Consider the following 18765-nt stretch of genomic DNA (forward strand, 5'->3'; position numbering starts at 1 on the left):
GACGAGCTCAACATGGTGGTGTTGGGAATATTTTTCGACAAAGGGTAATATATTAATATCAAGATGATATCAAGTACACCCTGCCTCTGCAACAACTCAATGCCACGAGCAACTCAAGGCATCAAGGATGCACACAGCCAAAAAGAAAAAAAAGAAAAAACGAAGATCTAAGACACGCCGTAACCAACAACGATACCAAGCACTACCGTGACAACACATGGGCTGCGAGTAGGTTCTCCAAAAGCAACATCTTCAAGAAGACAAGGACACACAAGTGTCACCGTTGCCGGATTCAGTCAAATACTAAATCCTGAGTTTTCACCCTGAGAGAAGAACTAAGCAACATTATGCAATGCCTTCAACAAGGTAACGATATCGAAATACCACCATTGCCAGGTATGACCGGCGAAGGACACACCATGGGTTTTCACCCTGAAACTCCAGTCCCGGTACTGAATTAGCACCACCAAACGCAACCACGAAGTGTTGTTGCAACCCGCTAGACCACCCCCTTCATTCCTTCAATCCTTGACAATGTCGAACACAGACAAACGCCCACATGCGTCGTGTTCTAGACCACTCGGCAATGAATATGCCCTCGTGCACAAGGACCATGGAACATCACATCTCAGAACGTCTTCTGCCTCAATGTTTGGCATTCCAACCATTGCCCATTGCTCTCACACACACACATATCTGATGGGAAAAGCTGTGCTCCTATGAGCTAGTTGACCGGCGACGACGCGGCTGCCAGGAGCCACCGGAACCCACGATAAGGGCACCTTTGGCAGACCCATGCCATCCTCGCCTTCGGCTGATGACAAACTTGGGAAAAGGATCCCTTCAGTTGTCCAGATGCAGCCGTGGTTGTCCATGTCCCTAACCTGCAGATTGGATTCAGATCGGATCACAGTCATACCACAAGTGACCGCCGCCGCCATGGATGGCATCTCCGTCTTCAAATCTTGATCCAGCGCCACACAAGTCGCCGTGGCCAGCACCACCTAGATCCAATGGCGGCCGCCGCGCTGCCCTCGCAGCCGCACCAGCCAAGCCACCACCAGAAAGATGAGGCCGCCGCCCCGATTCCGATCTCTGCCGAGCGTCAACGCCGTCTAGGGCCGGCCCCCGCGCAAGGCCGGAGGTCCCCTCAGCAGGAGAGGACGAGAGCCTGCCACCGCCGTCCACCGAATGGGCCTTACCCGTCGGCTTCCTCCGGCGACGGCGGGGTGGATGGAGAAGAGAGGAGACGGGGGCGGCGGCTAGGGTTTCACCCGTGACGCCCCCTAGGAGCGGAGCGGGCTTGACAACTCTATATGCATGCATCCAATGCATGCCTCCTCTTTTTCATTTCTTGTCGCTGTTTCTTTAGCGCTTCCCAGAGAGGCATGTGGTACAAGTGTGACCGAATTTTGAACCCATCTCCATCCGCCGACGGTACCAAGTAAAATAGCCCTGCCTGCAAGCGATGCTCTTTGTATTGTCCGAGGGCGTGTCTTATAATCTGTAATGAGTTGTTAATGCAGACACGATGCTTGTTGTAAACTTCCCACGTTAGCATACCTCTTCCCACTAGTTCATTGTACTCGCGTAGTGCCACTCTGAAAAGTACACGCAAGGATACTTCACGGTACAGTTGCGTGGGCTTGAGCATAAGATGACGCTCAACAAATGAGAAAGTACCATGCAGATCACGTCGGCAAAGTCTAAAACTTTTTCTTTGGATCTTGATTATTTTGCTCCCTTGGGTTTTGCTGCACAGAAATCAATTATATATGATAAGAAGGGTTAGAGCAATGGAAAACAATAATCTGAGGAAGACAAGGTTTTACATAATATACGTTTTTCAAGTTCTTTCCCAATTTAATCTATTATTCGCTTAACGAAAAAATAACCAAACATACTACGGAGCTAAAAAAAAGAGCCAACCATTCTACGCGTTACACATCTAATGAACCAAACATATAAAAACATGCATCGTGACTCTTGCAGCGTGCATACAAATTTTCCGTGTTGTGTTGAAATTTAATTTATTATTCAGTTGGAAGAAAAAAAGAATCAATAGACAATCTAAAAACTTGTTTCATGACTATTGCATCGTGACTCTTGCTGGCTTGCTGCATACATGCATTATGACGTCTCTCAAATATCACTAGTGCTGTTGATTCTACTGCCCACGGAGCAAAACATGCAAAATGGTACAACTCCCACGCCCTTGAATACTATGGTTTAATTTATCAGTAAAAGCTTAATATTTAAGTTAGGCCAATCTCCAGTCTTTAATTACAATGTAAAGACGAATATAGAGCATGCATGGTCTATATGCAAAAATCATACAGAGTTTTTACCTGAAAAAATAGAAGAGTTTTCTGTTGCAAATATATTTGAAAATGTTTTAAAATCAAATCAGTTTTGCTTAGCCACATCCCGTCTAGTGAAGTTGTAATGGGTAATTTAGTCATTCAATTTCAATCGACGAGAGATAGGCCTTCTCTAGAAATGATGTTGAGTGGAGATATTTTTTTTCAAACAACAAGCCCTCCTAGTTGATTTGCATTAAAGAAGCCGCCAAACTTACATAGTTCTTACGGTGCGGGAGATATCTGTCTCTGTTTTTCCATCCTCACCACAATGAGACCTCCGTATTATTAGTCACTTAGATGGTTGCGAGGGACTTTGTATACATAAATATGTATATACTATGGGATTACGATAAAAGGGGCATGTAGTTCTTCTTTTTTGACAAAGGACGAATTTTATTGACTCAATATGAAACATCATGAGTACATTGTTGGAAATATGCCCTAGAGGCAATAATAAAAGCATTATTATTATATTTCCTTGTTCATGATAATTGTCTTTATTCGTGCTATAATTGTGTTATCCGGAAATCATAATACGTGTGTGAATAACAGACACCAACATGTCCCTAGTAAGCCTCTAGTTGACTAGCTCGTTGATCAACAGATAGTCATGGTTTCCTGACTATGGACATTGGATGTCATTGATAACGAGATCACATCATTAGGAGAATGATGTGATGGACAAGACCCAATCCTAAACATAGCACAAGATCGTATAGTTCATTTGCTAGAGTTTTCCAAATGTCAAAGTATCTTTTCCTTAGACCATGAGATCATGTAACTCCCGGATACCGTAGGAGTGCTTTGGGTCTACCAAACGTCACAACGTAACTGGGTGACTATAAAGGTAGACTATGGGTATCTCCGAAAGTGTCTGTTGGGTTGACACAGATCAAGACTGGGATTTGTCACTCCGTATGACGGAGAGGTATCACTGGGCCCACTCGGTAATGCATCATCATAATGAGCTCAAAGTGACCAAGTGTCTGGTCACGGGATCATGCATTACGGTACGAGTAAAGTGACTTGCCGGTAACGAGATTGAACGAGGTATTGGGATACCGACGATCGAATCTCGGGCAAGTAACATATCGATTGACAAAGGGAATTGCATACGGGGTTGATTGAATCCTCGACATCGTGGTTCATCCGATGAGATCATCGTGGAGCATGTGGGAGCCAACATGGGTATCCAGATCCCGCTGTTGGTTATTGACCGGAGAGTCGTCTCGGTCATGTCTGCTTGTCTCCCGAACCCGTAGGGTCTACACACTTAAGGTTCGGTGACGCTAGGGTTGTGAAGGTATGAATATGCAGTAACCCGAATATTGTTCGGAGTCCTGGATGAGATCCCGGACGTCACGAGGAGTTCCGGAATGGTCCGGAGGTAAAGAATTATATATAGGAAGTGCTGTTTCGGCCATCGGGACGAGTTTCGGGGTCACCGGTATTGTACCGGGACCATCGGAAGGGTCCCGGGGGTCCACCGGGTGGGGCCACCTATCCCGGGGGGCCCCATGGGCTGAAGTGGGAGGGGACCCAGCCCAAAGTGGGCTGGGGCGCCACCCCCCTAGGGCCCATGCGCCTAGGGTTGGGGGGGGGGAACCCTAGAGGGGGCGCCCCCTTGCTTGGGGGGCAAGTTCCCCACCCTTGGCCGCCGCCCCCCCTAGTAGATTCCATCTACTAGGGCCGGCGCCCCCCCCCTTGGCACCCCTATATATAGTGAGGGAGAGGAGGGACTTCATACCCCAGCCCCTGGCGCCTCCCTCTCTCCCTGTTACGTCTCTCCCTCATAGTATAGGCGAAGCCCTGCTACTGTGACGCCCTGCATCCACCACCACGCCATCGTGCTGCTGGATCTTCATCAACTTCTCCTTCCTCCTTGCTGGATCAAGTAGGAGGAGACGTCTCCCGTCCCGTATGTGTGTTGAACGCGGAGGTGCCGTCCGTTCGGCGCTTGGTCATCGGTGATTTGGATCACGTTGTGTACGACTACATCATCACCGTTCTTAGAACGCTTCCGCACGCGATCTACAAAGGTATGTAGATGCATCCGATGTCTCGTTGCTAGATGAACTCCTAGATGGATCTTGGTGAAACGAGTAGGAAAATTTTTGTTTTCTGCAACGTTCCCCAACATACATATCCCACTTCTGCATAGTTAGAATGCACACAACCAACACAAGTGCTATATCAAAGTCATATAAGACCAAATCTATGCCTAAGCGTGAAAAAGAAAAAGAAAAACGAAAATGATCAAATCCGTGATTGACAACCTATAACAATGAACTTATCCGCACCAACTATATCATGACACCATAAGGACAGCGAGGTTCTTCAACAACAACGTCTTCAGGAAGGGAGCGACGCTGAAACACTGTCGTCACCGGATCCAACCATGAAAGGCCAGATTATAGGTTTTCACCCCGAAGAACTGGTCTGAGCATATCTGAGCAATGCCTTTATCAAGGTGATGATGCAAAAATACCGCCAGTGCCAGTATAACCAACTCGGGCCAGAACTAGACTTTCATACCGGAGCTCAAGATTGGGTGCTCAAGTAGCACCATCATCGAAGTCACTCATACGTTATCTCCACCACTTTTCCTCGATTTCAGCAGCTATATGCGATGTGCATCCATCGCAGATGCACAACCATATCTCTGTGTCATATCATCGTTCATAGATTTCATCTCACTATCGGCAACCACCAAATATGGGACCTTTCAGTAGCCACCGCAATCCGCAGCTAGCTGTCACCGGAGGCCGGAGTGGTCACCACACAAACCAACACCTATGGCAGAACCTCACCGAAGAGAGCCTTCCCGAGTCCCGTCAGCCAATGAAACCATAGCTGAAGAATTGCAACGTCCCACCGGATTCATGTCGGGCACCAGATCTGGCAGACCACACCAGAGGCGCTACTAGCTAGGACATGGCGATGAACCAGGGTTGAAGTCAGGACACCACAACCCCACCGGTAATAACACCCGAGGACCAAAGTCGAGGACCCCATCGGCCAAAGGTGAGGAGCTATGCGGTTGGGAGGCAGGATGAGCTGGCGGCATCACACATGGAGAAGATCCACGCAGGGTTGATTGGGATGGTAGAGCGCGCAGAACTGCAGAAGGACCAGCAACCGCCAACCACCGACCGGGGCTTTGCCCGGTCGGTGCCAGCGGCGAGGTAGAGGAGGCTAGAGCAGTGGCGCTGCAGAGCCACCCGTGTCGCCCCGAGGAGACGACGCAGACGACATGGAGTCTTTCTAATATGGAAAGGAAAGAGCAGGCATAGAGAATACACCCGCCGTGGGCTTCGCTTGGCTCCCGGTCCCGCTCTCCTAGGGTCCCCTCGCCGCCGCCGCTGGCACCCCCCACGCTGTCGCCGGAGCTCGCCGCTGCTATCCCTCTCTCCCGCTTCCCTCCCCTCCCTCCCTCCTCCCTCCCCTGTAGCGCTCCCGTCACCCCCTGAGGCGGCGGAGCGCCGCCCCCTGCCGCCTCGTCTCATCCCTCCCCTTCGCCGCTGCCGGCAGAGGCCACCGGCGTAGCCCAGGTGGTGCCGGCGGCGGCGGACGTCCCTTCCCCGCTCGCTAGGTGGTGCAGTCGGGGCTCCCTCCTGCCCGGCAGCGGTGCCGCTCGGCGGGCGGCGGTGTGGCTCAGCGGCTGGTCCGCAGGACTCGGGCGCCCTCGACCCGGCGGCGTGGCCGTTGGCTGCAGGGCGGCGTGGTGTGCTGCTGGCCGGTGGCGCCCGCTCGTCCCAAATCTGGGCCCTTTCGGGCCCATCTGTGTTGGGCGGGCCGGCGGTTCGGGGCACGACTTCCAGGTGATGGCGGCGAGATGGCAGTGGCTGCAGGTGGTGATGGCTCCGGCGGCAGGCGTGCTGCAGCATGGCAGCAGGGATTGTCCGGGTTCGTTGGGGTCTGGCCGGGCCTTTGGAGGCCTGGTAAGTCCCTGTCGTTACGTCCGGTTGGCTTCGAGGCGCAGTGGAGGCTGTTCCCTCCCGTCGGCTGCGTTACTATTGCCCCCGAGCCCGGTGTCCCCTCATCTTCCCTCCAGGCCTCGTGTTGGGGATCCGGCTTGCCTGCTCCCTTCCCATGCTCCCATCCATGCTCCCACTTAATCCTACGATTGTCTTTTTTTTCCTTTTTTTCTTTCTAATCTAATCATCTCCCCCCCCCCCCCCTTTTTAAGGAGGTGGGGCCGGACCTTATTTTGTTCCAATCAAATCAAGCCACGTAGACGGGAGCATGGATGGGCACACGACGGGGGAGCAGGCAAGTCTCGTCCTCGTGTTGGTGGCCTCAGTGAGACGTGAAGTTGGTGCAGTATCTGTGGTGGCACAGGCTGGTGGGCGGCATGTTGGGCGGTGCACTCTCGATTGTCGGTGATGGTGTTGGTTTCGGGGCGGGAGAAATCCCTGGCGGCTCGTCCGCCACCGGCGTGGCTGCGCCTGTGTTAGGCCACTGATAATCTGGTTAGGCATATTACGTGCGGCCACGCGATCAATGAGAAAGCTCTTACTTGGAAAAGAAAGGCGAAATAACTGCCGATAAACTCTGGGCCCTTGTTGAGAGTTTTATCATATCATAGGAGTAACCGATATATAGAAGCACGGCTGATTATAGGTGTCCAATACGAACTCCCGCGCCCAAACTTAATTATCTACCATAAAACGAACGGCAGTAGTACGCAGTCGTACAACAGATGCGAAACTAGATGGAGCCTCTCCAGCTAGTTCACGAAACGTACGTATGATTGTCTCCCTCTTTCCCTTTTCTATAATTAACAAGACTCTCCTTGTCACAGTATATATACATACAGGTACGATGTAAAAACAGTCTTTCCTACCCTTGGCATCGCGGCAGTCGGCACCGCGCATGATCAAGAAATTCGACCTAGATGGCTAAGATGGACGCCGTTGCCGCTGCATCACCCAACATTTACTTGAAAGACCTCGCGAGCTTCGGACGCTCGCTCCTCGATCGTGGCATGGTTCTCCCGGAGGATGTCGACGGCGAGGTGGGCAACATCTCTTTTCCCGTCGACACGTTCGACATCCTCCTCATCGACGACTCTGTCGTGCATAAGAAGGCCAGCGACATCAGAAGGGTGGTCGACAGGAGCCACCTGCACCCCGGCCAGGTGGTCGCATCAGCGTCCTGACATCTCCGGCCAGCTCGGCGTCGTCACTGGCGTCAACACCCTGCTGGACCTGGCTAAGCTCGACAACCACGGCGTGGCGACACAACTCATCAAGGGCGTGTCGCCGTCTAGCCTGCGCCGCGTCAGGGGCTTCAACCTAGGCGACTTCGTCGTGTCCGGGCCGTGGCTCGGCCGGGTCGTCGAGGTGTCAGTCGACGTCGACGTGCTGTTCGACGACGGGGCAGTCTGCAGGTTCACCAATGCAGATTACAAGAAGCTACAAAGAATCAGCGAGACCTCCACCACGTATCGCCCGCAGATGAACACTATCTTCCACCCGGGGCAGTGCGTCATAGGGCTACACCCTTGTTCCCTCTTCAAGGAGGCACGCTGGCTTAACGGCCGCTGGAATCGTAACCGTGTGGAAGGCACTGTCATGAAGGTGGAGACGTCTGGCGTCCTCGTTTACTGGATTGCGTCCATGCATCATGGATTCATGGCACAGACAAGGGGCTCGTCGAGGCATATGCTCCTCCAGCCTACCAGAACGCAGACCATCTTACTTTCTTCTGCGCCGCGTCCGATTGCAGCTGGGGTGTGGCTGACCGCTGCTTTTTTCGCGAATCGAGTTCCACCAAAGCCGATGATGCCAACGGGGATGCAGCTTGTGCTCATGATCAACACGAGGAGGAGGAGGATGTGATTGATGATGACTGTGAAGCAGCAACTGCTCCTGTGTGGTACCCCCCGTGAAGCAGAATGATGTGAGGTTTTATCGGAAACAACTGAGGAAGGTCTTCTTCGAAGGGCATAGACGGGCACGACGCCCAAAACTCAGGAGGCATGTGGAGGTCGAGTTCCCCATGGTCGTCGCCAACAGCCGCACCTCCGTCGACGTGTTGTGGCAGGACGGCACATGGAAACGTGGCAGACGTTCAGCAACTGTCATCCGCTTCGGTATAGTTAATGAGCAAGAGTTCTTCCATGGGCAGCACGTCGTTGCCGACGTTCTTCATATTGATTCTACCACAGATCCAACTGGCGACACCGCCATGCCATCTACTAGTGTCAACAATGACACAGTTGCTGATGGAACTAGATCCACCATGCGTGTGGGCGTCGTGAGGAGCCTGCACTCCAAGGACCAGACGGTTCGCGTGTCATGGTTAAAGGCGGTGGTGCGCCCCGAGGAGGCCAGGGAGGTCGAGTGCGATGATACCGTGAGCGCATACAATTTGAAAAAGGACTATGAGGACGCTGCTTATTACGGAGACATTGTCATTCGTCTCGTACCGCCAGGATCAACCAACGGTGAAACTGCACCTTCAGAGGGAAACATGAAGAAAAATTATATTGCCTCTGACCTTTCATGGGTGGGACATGTTGTTGACCTTTCAAATGGGCATGTCCAAGTCAAGTGGGGTGATGGTAACTTGTCAACGGTACGTGGATAAATATGGTCGTATTTTCTAGTACTACTCTAGTATCTTTTTCTTCGACTAAACTGAACTCATTAATTAGTTGTTGTTGATTTGATTGTGGGTGTATTGCAGGTATTGTCCCATGAAATTGTTGTCATCCAAGTGGAGAACCACATGTATCTTCGGACTGAAATGGGAGATTGGGTAGAGGACGGTTGCATCGACGATGCACCTGAAGAAGAACAGGCTGCTGCCAGCAGGGTATATATCGGTCCTTCTAACATGGAAACAGTTGCAGGCCAAGCTGTCCCCCTTTGCCACTAAGAATTGAATCTTATCCACTTTAACAACATTGGGGACATACTTTGGGTCAATTTACTATACACATGTTCTATATTGAATTTAGACCTCCTACAATTTATACTGAATTATTATTTTAATAGTTTCATCTCACTTGATGTGGCTATATATCTGATTTCAGGAAAATGATCTACAAAATCCAACCAATGATGTCAAAGGAGACACCCCAGCAATGACAAGGACAAGCCTTTTAGATTTTGCATTCCAGTCTTTGGTCAAATTAACTGGTGACACGGTTGCTCGAGGTAAGGAATATCTTATGAACTGGCGACTATCGTCACCATTGTCGTCGTTACCAAGCTCTGAGTTACATGTGACCACGGACGGTGATAACACTCGTGGTGCTGGAACGAACATAATAATCGATGCTGCCATGGCAAGGAACGTTATCGATTTGAATGGGCAAAAAAATTCCAAAGAGGGGACGAAGGCGGCACATGGTACTTGTTGCTATGATGAATCATTCTGCTTCCCACGCTTCGATGTACTGCAGAGCAGCCCTTCGGATCACCATTACCTTGACATCGCGGACCAGGTAATTAAACTTCTGTTAGAAAATATGAAGAACGGGAGGTAATTAAAGTTATACGTATCACAATGAACCATAATTAATGACTCTCTTTACTTGTATTTTCTAGTATAGTTTATATTTCTTTTTATTTGTACTTTCATTCAAAAACCTGTCAATATTTAAATACATGCAGTAGGAGTTTCCTACTGTTTTACATCCAAAAACTAAGATTATTCTAAGGAAAGTTTACATGCACAATATGTTTTGTCTATTGGTATAATTCATCTGCTTAATTATGTCATTTAGTTTTCATGTATCCTTGACTTAAAATAAGTAACGGGGCACACTACATGTTACAAGTCATGATAGAACGATTTTTACTGAATGTAGTACATATACATATAGAACTTTAATCAATGCACCTTTTCATGAAAATGCAGGGCAGCAGTCATGTCAAGAGTTGGGCGAAAACAGTGCAAAAGGAATGGAAAATTCTAGAGAACGACTTACCAGGTATGAGAGTGCACCTGGAAATACAATACACAGTCCATGGTTACAAATGAATGCCTAACTTTTAAATGTGCAGAAACTATTTACGTGCGGGTGTTCGAGGACCGCATGGACCTACTCCGGGTGGTGATGGTGGGTGCGAGCGGGACACCGTACCATCACGGACTCTTCTTTTTCGACTTGCAGCTGCCTCCATCATACCCGGCTGCGCCACCGCAAGTGTACCACCACTCTTTCGGCCTACGCCTGAATCCTAACCTCTATGCAGTGGCGGAGACAGGACCCAGGCCACCAGGGCCCAGGCCTGGGTCGTGGCGATGGGTTTCTTCGTACAACAGTAGCTACAGTAGATTACTATAGCTACAGTACATGAAGGCGGCCCGGGGCTTGACGCTGGGCTGGCTCCGCCCCTGCCTCTATGAGTCCGGTACCGTGTGTCTTAGCCTGCTAGGCACATTTGGAGGTGAGGGCAGTGAGGTCTGGTCACCGTCGACATCAAGCATCCTCCAAGTCGTTGTCTCCATCCAGGGCCTCGTCCTCAACGACCAACCATACTACAACGAGGCTGGATATGAGACTCTGGTTGGCAAACCAGAGGGCCGCCGCAATGCCTTGCCCTATAGCGAAAATGCTTACCTGCTTACCCTCCAGACCATGCTCCACCTTTTGCGCCGGCCACCTCAGGGATTTCAAGAATTTGTCAAGGATCACTTCCGCCATCGGGGGAGGTTCGTGCTCGGGACATGCACCGCGTGGTTGAAGGGATGCGGTGTCAGCAGTGCCCATGCCACCGAAGCGGGAGGGGAACATCCATGTTCTGCGGGGTTAAGGCTTGCACTCGCCAACATGGTGTCGAGCCTCGTGGCAGCCTTCATGGAGATCGGGGCCGAGGGTTGTGAAGAGTTCCAGGAGTTGCGAGTCCCATTACCATGTGCTGGAAGCACCACTCAGTAGACAGATCAGAATGTGATGCTGGTGATTTAGTCTCTTAATCTTGTAGTTACTCACCTTTAGTTCCATAACAGTTATGATTTTTTTTCCTTTTTGATTACAAAGGGGTTCATCAAGGGGCAATAGCGGCAACCCTGTGAACGCCGCGTGTATATCTTTCATCGTGACTCATGAAAATAATGATATTTATCTAAAAAAAAGAATTTATATCTATAATTTGAGCGTGTGGCCAATCGTGCTGATGGGATGGTGCAGATCGAGCATACGAACGTGTGGTGTCTAAATGTTTTTGGTCCGCAGGACAGTGAGTTCCAACGGTGAACACAACATTTAGGAGTCGGGCCTAATGATAGTAGGATAGCCAGGATTGTCAGGTCCATCTTGGAAGCACTGAGGTTCAGGTCGCTTCGTACGAATGCTTCTATAATTAGGCCTAAATAAATAAACTCACAAAATAAACTAGGCCTAATTCGGTTTGTGCATTTTTTTCTAGTTCTCATCTAAGACAATTAACTACTCCCTCCGTTCCTAAATATAAATCATTGTAGAGATTTCACTATGGGAAGTAGTAAGTAAGTCTTATAAAACTCCCACACCATTTGACTTTAGGCGGATATTCCCGTGGTTTATTCTTTTCTTTGTTTGATTATTAATCAAATTATATAAGACTTCCAAAAACTAATGGTATAAAGGTCGGATCAAACATTATTAATTCTTGTCATGAGAATTAGCAAATCCGTCGTCGTTTTCTTTTTCTTTAGTCTTTTCCCTTGTTGTTTCCATGTGTATTTATACTTAATTTACTTTTGGTATATCTTGTTTTTGTATTTATTTCATTCTCACATTATTTTCATTTTTCTCTTTTCTCTTTTATACTTCTTATAAGTTCTTCCCGACAAAAAAATTCGTTATTAGTTTCACGTTTAGTTTATTTTGTTGTTGTTAATGGTTTCCTATTTATGTTTTTCATGAACAAATTTTTACTATAATGCATTTTTTTGAAATGTTCACATGTCACAATACAAATTTTCATACGTAGGAGTGAATATTCATTTATTTCACTAAAAAATATCGATGCAAAATATATTAAATGAAGAGAGAAATATTAAGGAGCCCCGCAAAAAAGAAAAATATTGAGAAGAAATTGATATGGAAAAAAGTTTCATGCTTCCCTTTTCCTTTTCTTATTTTTCTGTTTCCTCTTTTTGCTTTGTTTTTTATTCTGTTTCACCAACATAATATTGGTAGAATAAAGTAAAACAATTACCTTTACTTTTTTGCTGGAAAACTTCAATCTATTCATCATTAATCATGTTAGCACAACGAACACCAGAAATAATAAAAATTACATCCAGATCCGTAGACACGCCACAGCATCACCCCTCTCTCGCTGGAGCCGAGCAAAACCTGTTGTAGTAGACATTCGAGAAGTCGTTATGCTAAGGCGTCATAGGACCAGCGCACCAGGGCAGGAACCGTCACCGATGAAGAGAAGCGTAGATCAGAAGGATCCAACCTAAAGACACACGAACAAAGACAAATGAAGATCGGATCCGAGCGGATCCACCAAAGACAACCACTGACCGACTCCCACGAGATCCGTCGAAAACACACCTCCACATGCCGTCTGATGACGCTATTCGCACCACCGGGATGGGGGCTAGGCGGGGAGGACCTTATTCCATCTTCAAGAAGACGCAACCGCCTCGTCTTCCTGAGCAGGACACAAACCCTAGATGGACACAAAAGACATCTAAAAACAGAGGAGGAGCGCTCCCACCGGCATGGACCGAGATCCACCGCACCTCCAGGCCGTAAGACCATAGAAGATGAGGTAGACCCGCGGCGCTGCCGGCAGGAGGCAAGTAACCCCTAGTCTGCCTTACCTTTACTTTACATTGCATATGTTTTTTGTGTGAATAATGTCAGAAAAATAATACAGAAATGTGTTGTGTTCATGTCAGCTAGGTGAATATGTACCATCCAAAAGACTATAGGTTTAATTTTTCTCTTATCAATTCAATACTAGTACAATGCTGGCAACAATATCCTTATCTTTCCCCTCCCGCGAGGCGAGTACGTAAAACTTTCCTCCCCTCGATCTCTATTGACCCATGGATTTGCCTCACATCCGCCTGCAGATCCGGCGGCCGGTGGCAGGGAAGAGAATCCTAGTGGCTCGGCTTCTCCTAGTAGATAAATTAGTGTCTTAGTCCTCCCAAGGGCGATGATCGGATGGATGGTGGCGCTTTTTCTTCGAGTCAGTCATCCAGGCTCTAATCCCCCTCAAGTTTGTCCGTTGGGACGGTTTACACGAAGCTTCGGCATAGATTTCTACCGGCTCCTCGGGGCCACGAGGTTAGGGTTCCTCATCGTGGGTATGCAACAACAAGATTTGGTGTCGGGTTCTTCACATTGATTTTAGGATTCAATGACGACAACTATAGCTCTAGGACGCTGGTCCTTAGGGCCGGCACTGTCGTCGACAATGTCAGGCCGACTCCAGTATGGGAGCTGCGATAGCGGCGCATCCATGGCTCATTCTGACAGTGACAGTGGTGGTTTGGAGATCCATGAACCTCGATATAATTTTTATTACGTTTCACGTGCTTTGTACTTCCGGTGAATCTTTATAATATATATGATCCTTTTCAAAGAAAAATCCTACACTAGTATATAAAAAGCTAGTAGTGGCCTCACACAAACCATGTTGGTGGCTGCTGCCCCCATGGTGACCCCCGCGTCACCGGTAACAGATATACTGGTGGTGTGTCAGTATTTGCATGCCACCGGTACTACCCATGGCTTGCTGAACCTATAGGCGCCACTAGTGATTATGAACATTAGTGGTGTGGCCTTTGTTCCACACGACACTAATAGAGTTTCTATGAACACCTTCTCGTCAATAATTATTAGCGGGATCTGCACACTGATAACAATTTCCACGTATCAACAAAGATCTTCATCGAGCAAACATTCTATTACTAAATACAATTCCCATTTCTTCGTGATATGTCAAAAAACCAGCTGAGGCGAGATTTTTACAATATCCTTGTGATCAACACTTTCATCACTATACCTAGTTATTCTCGTTACCGGTTTGTATTATTTCATTCTTTCCCTATTCAAATGTCCCCATGACTAACACCTTAGTCACTATGCTTGGTCAAGTGAGGATGGACATCTTAATATCGAGCGGGCCCATAGTGTATCTTTCCATCGTCGAAGGAGAAAATCACGGTCTTGACATATCGAACACCACAACATAATTTTCTGCCTTCTGGTATACCCGAAAGTCACTTTTATAATCACCCAATTATGGAATGATGTTTGGTAACCTCAAAGTAATGATCATGTATCCTGGTTTACATATTCTCATGGTCTAAGAACGTAAGTAAACTTTAACAATTAATAAAAAAATACAGACAACATATTAGCGACCTGATCGGGAAGTATTTCATAAGTTGGTTCTATCCAACATCATTGTTACTCTAAAAATTTGTTATCATTATTGCCGGCAATGTTTTTACACTAATAATGCCCATGATCTGGAAAACATGACCATAAAAAATACATGAGCTAGGCCTGAGGACTGAATAGGGATCTACTTGATACTTATCTTCCCACACATGTAACTATGAATGTGAAATAGAATAATAATTTTCTTATTATTAACTCTAGGGCATATTTCCAACACATAAGGCCTAAACATAGACTCAAGAAAACAAACAGAATTTTCAATTCAATTTTTCCAATTCTTCATTCACTTGCAGATCAAATTTGAACTATATATAAATTAAATGACTAGAAACGAATTACTGACTTAAATATAGCAACCCTCCCCCCCCCCCCACTTTGCCTTCAAATCTGATGTGTTCCCGCTTGAAACCCGGATTCTTCCTCGATGTTGATCTAGTTTCTAGGCAGTTTATATGACCTTCTGTGAAATATTCTCAATTTTTGAATGCAACCTATATGGATCACGTAATGACACCATGCAATCTTTCATATTTTTGCAGACTTCGATTGCATTATTCAGAATTGAAAAATTAATACCTCCATGTTTAGGGTTGAGTGTTGCCACTCTAAGGTTTGAAGTCTTTTCCATTTCTTAGATAAGGCCTAAACATAGACTCAGTAACACAAATAGGATTGTTAACGGAATTTTTTATTCTCTTGCAGTTCAAATTTGAACTATATTCATTAAATGACTAGAAATGCCGGACCCCGAAAATGCCAAATTTTGACATGGAACATGTAATGGTGTAATATGAGTGTAGAGAAAAAAATGGAACATGCCAAAGTTCAACCGCTTAAGCAACTTTCACTTCTACTTTAAATCTGACTCGTCCCCTCTTGGACTACAATTCCTCCTTGAAGATAGTCGGTTTCTAAGCAGTGTATGTCACAACTTTATAAAATGCTCTCAAAATTTTATCACGATATATTGATGAAATATGAGGGCACCACGCCAAGTTTCATATTTTCATATTCCATTTGCTTTTTTTCAGAATTAAAACCAATAACCTCCATGTTCGGAGTCGAATCCTGGTATCCATATGTTTGGAATTATTTCCCTTTTATTGGATATGACCTAAACATATACTAAATAAGACAATGGCATTTTCCAACCAAGTTATAGAAAAAAAAGCATACACTTGTAGTATAAATCTTACTTAAGTGCACCGAATACCTAAAATGCACTGAATGAATATAAGAGGAAATGTTAAGGGGGTAAGAAATGTAAAAAGAGAGGGAAGCATATAGTGCATATAAAATAAAAGAGCATAAAAAGGAGAAAAAGAAAACAAATATTGAACAAAAGAAAGGAAACAAACAAAAAGAGTAGAAAAGGGAAAAGAAAAAAATGTTTGCCCAGTACCACATGGCAGGAACTAGGCAAAGCATGTGCTTGTTGAGTGCCATGTGGCAAGAACTCGGCAATAACATGCTTTGCCAAGTGCTACCAAGTGTCGGACTTTTGCCTAGTGTTTTCTTCGTGGAACTAGGCAAAAATCATGTATTCATGTTTTCCTTGTACCCAACGAAATGCACTCGGCAAACACCCTAACTAGGCAAAGTTCTAAATTATTGTTGTGCCACTACTAGGGAAAACCTTATGCACAGAAGTTTACCAGTAGCGCAGTTTAAAAGTGGGCGCTACTGCTAATTAGTAGTAGCGAGGGGTATAAAAACCGCGCTACTACTAAGTTGATAGTAGTAGCGAGGGGTATAAACCCGCGCTGCTAGTAAGTGGTCTCCAACAATGCCCCTCGGATAGGCCATAGTAGTAGCGAGGGGTATAAAACTGGCGCTACTACTAAGTAAGTAGTAGTAGCGCAGGTTAGACCCCCACGCTACTACTAAGTTGTCCACCCCTCTCGCTCTACTAAACATGGCCACGCCGACCCTAAAAAAAACATGGACATGCCTCTCTCCTCCTCTCCCCTTCCCACATCTCGCTCTCTCCCTCCCCCCGCACGCGGCGCACGCTCGTCCCGTCCCGATCCCCCCTCTGCCACCGCCGTCGCCGGCCGATTCCGGCCAGCTCCGGTGCCACCCCGCGCCGCGCCTCACCGGCCCGGCTCCCCCTCACCCCCTCCGTCGATTCGCCGCCTCCGCCCTGGCCTCCCGCCCCTGCGCGCGCCCCCGAGGCAAACCCTAGTTCGCCGGCGCGGCGGTGTGGTGGCCGTCTTTCGCTCCTCCTCCCGAGCCCCCGTGCCCCTGCCTCGGCTACTCGGCGCAGGTTTCCTCGGCAACGACGCCTTCTGGTCCAACAGCGGTGGCGGTGGTCGTTCCCACTTCGTCTCCGTCTCGGTAATCCCCCGGTTCTTCCTCCCCTTCCCCTTCTTGTGCGGCCATTTCTTGGCTACTAGTCCTATGGTCGTCGAATGGTTGCGCAATTCCTGTGTTGGCGTGCTTGTATTACTGCTGGATGTGGTTCTATTAATGGCCTGATCCTCTGGCCTCCATTTCTAGGCGTTCCTAGAGTTTCTATTTGTAAGTAGTGGCTGTGTCCATGGATATTATTTAGCTACTGATGCCGTGTGTTACTTGGTTCCTAGAGCTTCCGATGGTACTTCTATTCTTTCGTTAGCTATAGATCATGTAGAGCTGTCTTATTGTTAGCTATTGTACTTCTATGCTTCTGTTCTATGGTTTCTAATGGTAGCTAAATTTCTACTTAATGGGATTGGCCCCCATGGCTTAGTTGTTACCAAAATCAGATTTTGTCATAGTTGATGGTGTGAGGACTTATAATGTGATAAAGTATATACGTTGTTGCACACCAAAATCAGTGAAATATATTGCCTTTTTTGCTGCGATGTTATCTCCTGGAATCTTTACTCCATAAAATAAGGATTTAGATAACATCATATGTTTACAGTTCAGTTCTTTTCTTAGCTGAAACTAACATATTTTACAATGGGCGTGATGGATGTTGCAGGTGAAGGAAATATGCCCTAGAGGCAATAATAAAGTTATTATTTATTTCCTCATATCATGATAAATGTTTATTATTCATGCTAGAATTGTATTAACCGGAAACATAATACATGTGTGAATACATAGACAAACAGAGTGTCACTAGTATGCCTCTACTTGACTAGCTTGTTAATCAAAGATGGTTATGTTTCCTAACCATAGACAAAGGAGTTGTTATTTGATTAACGGGATCACATCATTAGTTGAATGATCTGATTGACATGACCCATTCCATTAGCTTAGCACCCGATCGTTTAGTATGTTGCTATTGCTTTCTTCATGACTTATACATGTTCCTATGACTATGAGATTATGCAACTCCCGTTTGCCGGAGGAACACTTTGTGTGCTACCAAACGTCACAATGTAACTGGGTGATTATAAAGGAGCTCTACAGGTGTCTCCAAAGGTACATGTTGGGTTGGCGTATTTTGAGATTAGGATTTGTCACTCCGAATGTCGGAGAGGTATCTCTGGGCCCTCTTGGTAATGCACATCACATAAGCCTTGCAAGCATTGCAACTAATGAGTTAGTTGCGGGATGATGTATTACGGAACGAGTAAAGAGACTTGCCGGTAACGAGATTGAACTAGGTATTGGATACCGACGATCGAATCTCGGGCAAGTAACATACCGATGACAAAGGGAACAACGTATGTTGTTATGCGGTCTGACCGATAAAAGATCTTCGTAGAATATGTAGGAACCAATATGAGCATCCAGGTTCCTCTATTGGTTATTGACCGGAGACGTGTCTCGGTCATGTCTACATTATTCTCGAACCCGTAGGGTCCGCACGCTTAAGGTTACGATGACATTTATATTATGAGTTTATGCATTTTGATGTACCGAAGTTTGTTCGGAGTCCCAGATGTGATCACAGACATGACGAGGAGTCTCGAAATGGTCGAGACATAAAGATTGATATATTGGAAGCCTATATTTGGATATCGGAAGTGTTCCGGGTGAAATCGGGATTTTACCGGAAAACCGGGAGGTTACGGGAACCCCCCGGGAGGTGCA

General features: G+C 47.0%; 1 pseudogene; it reads left to right on the top strand.

Moving 5' to 3' along the window:
* Positions 1-7269: 7269 nt before the first annotated feature.
* LOC125538385 lies at positions 7270-11259 on the top strand (annotated as a pseudogene).
* The last annotated feature ends 7506 nt before the right edge of the window (positions 11260-18765 follow it).

The sequence above is a fragment of the Triticum urartu genome, chromosome 2, assembly GCF_003073215.2.
Source record: "Triticum urartu cultivar G1812 chromosome 2, Tu2.1, whole genome shotgun sequence".
Lineage (NCBI taxonomy): Eukaryota > Viridiplantae > Streptophyta > Magnoliopsida > Poales > Poaceae > Triticum > Triticum urartu.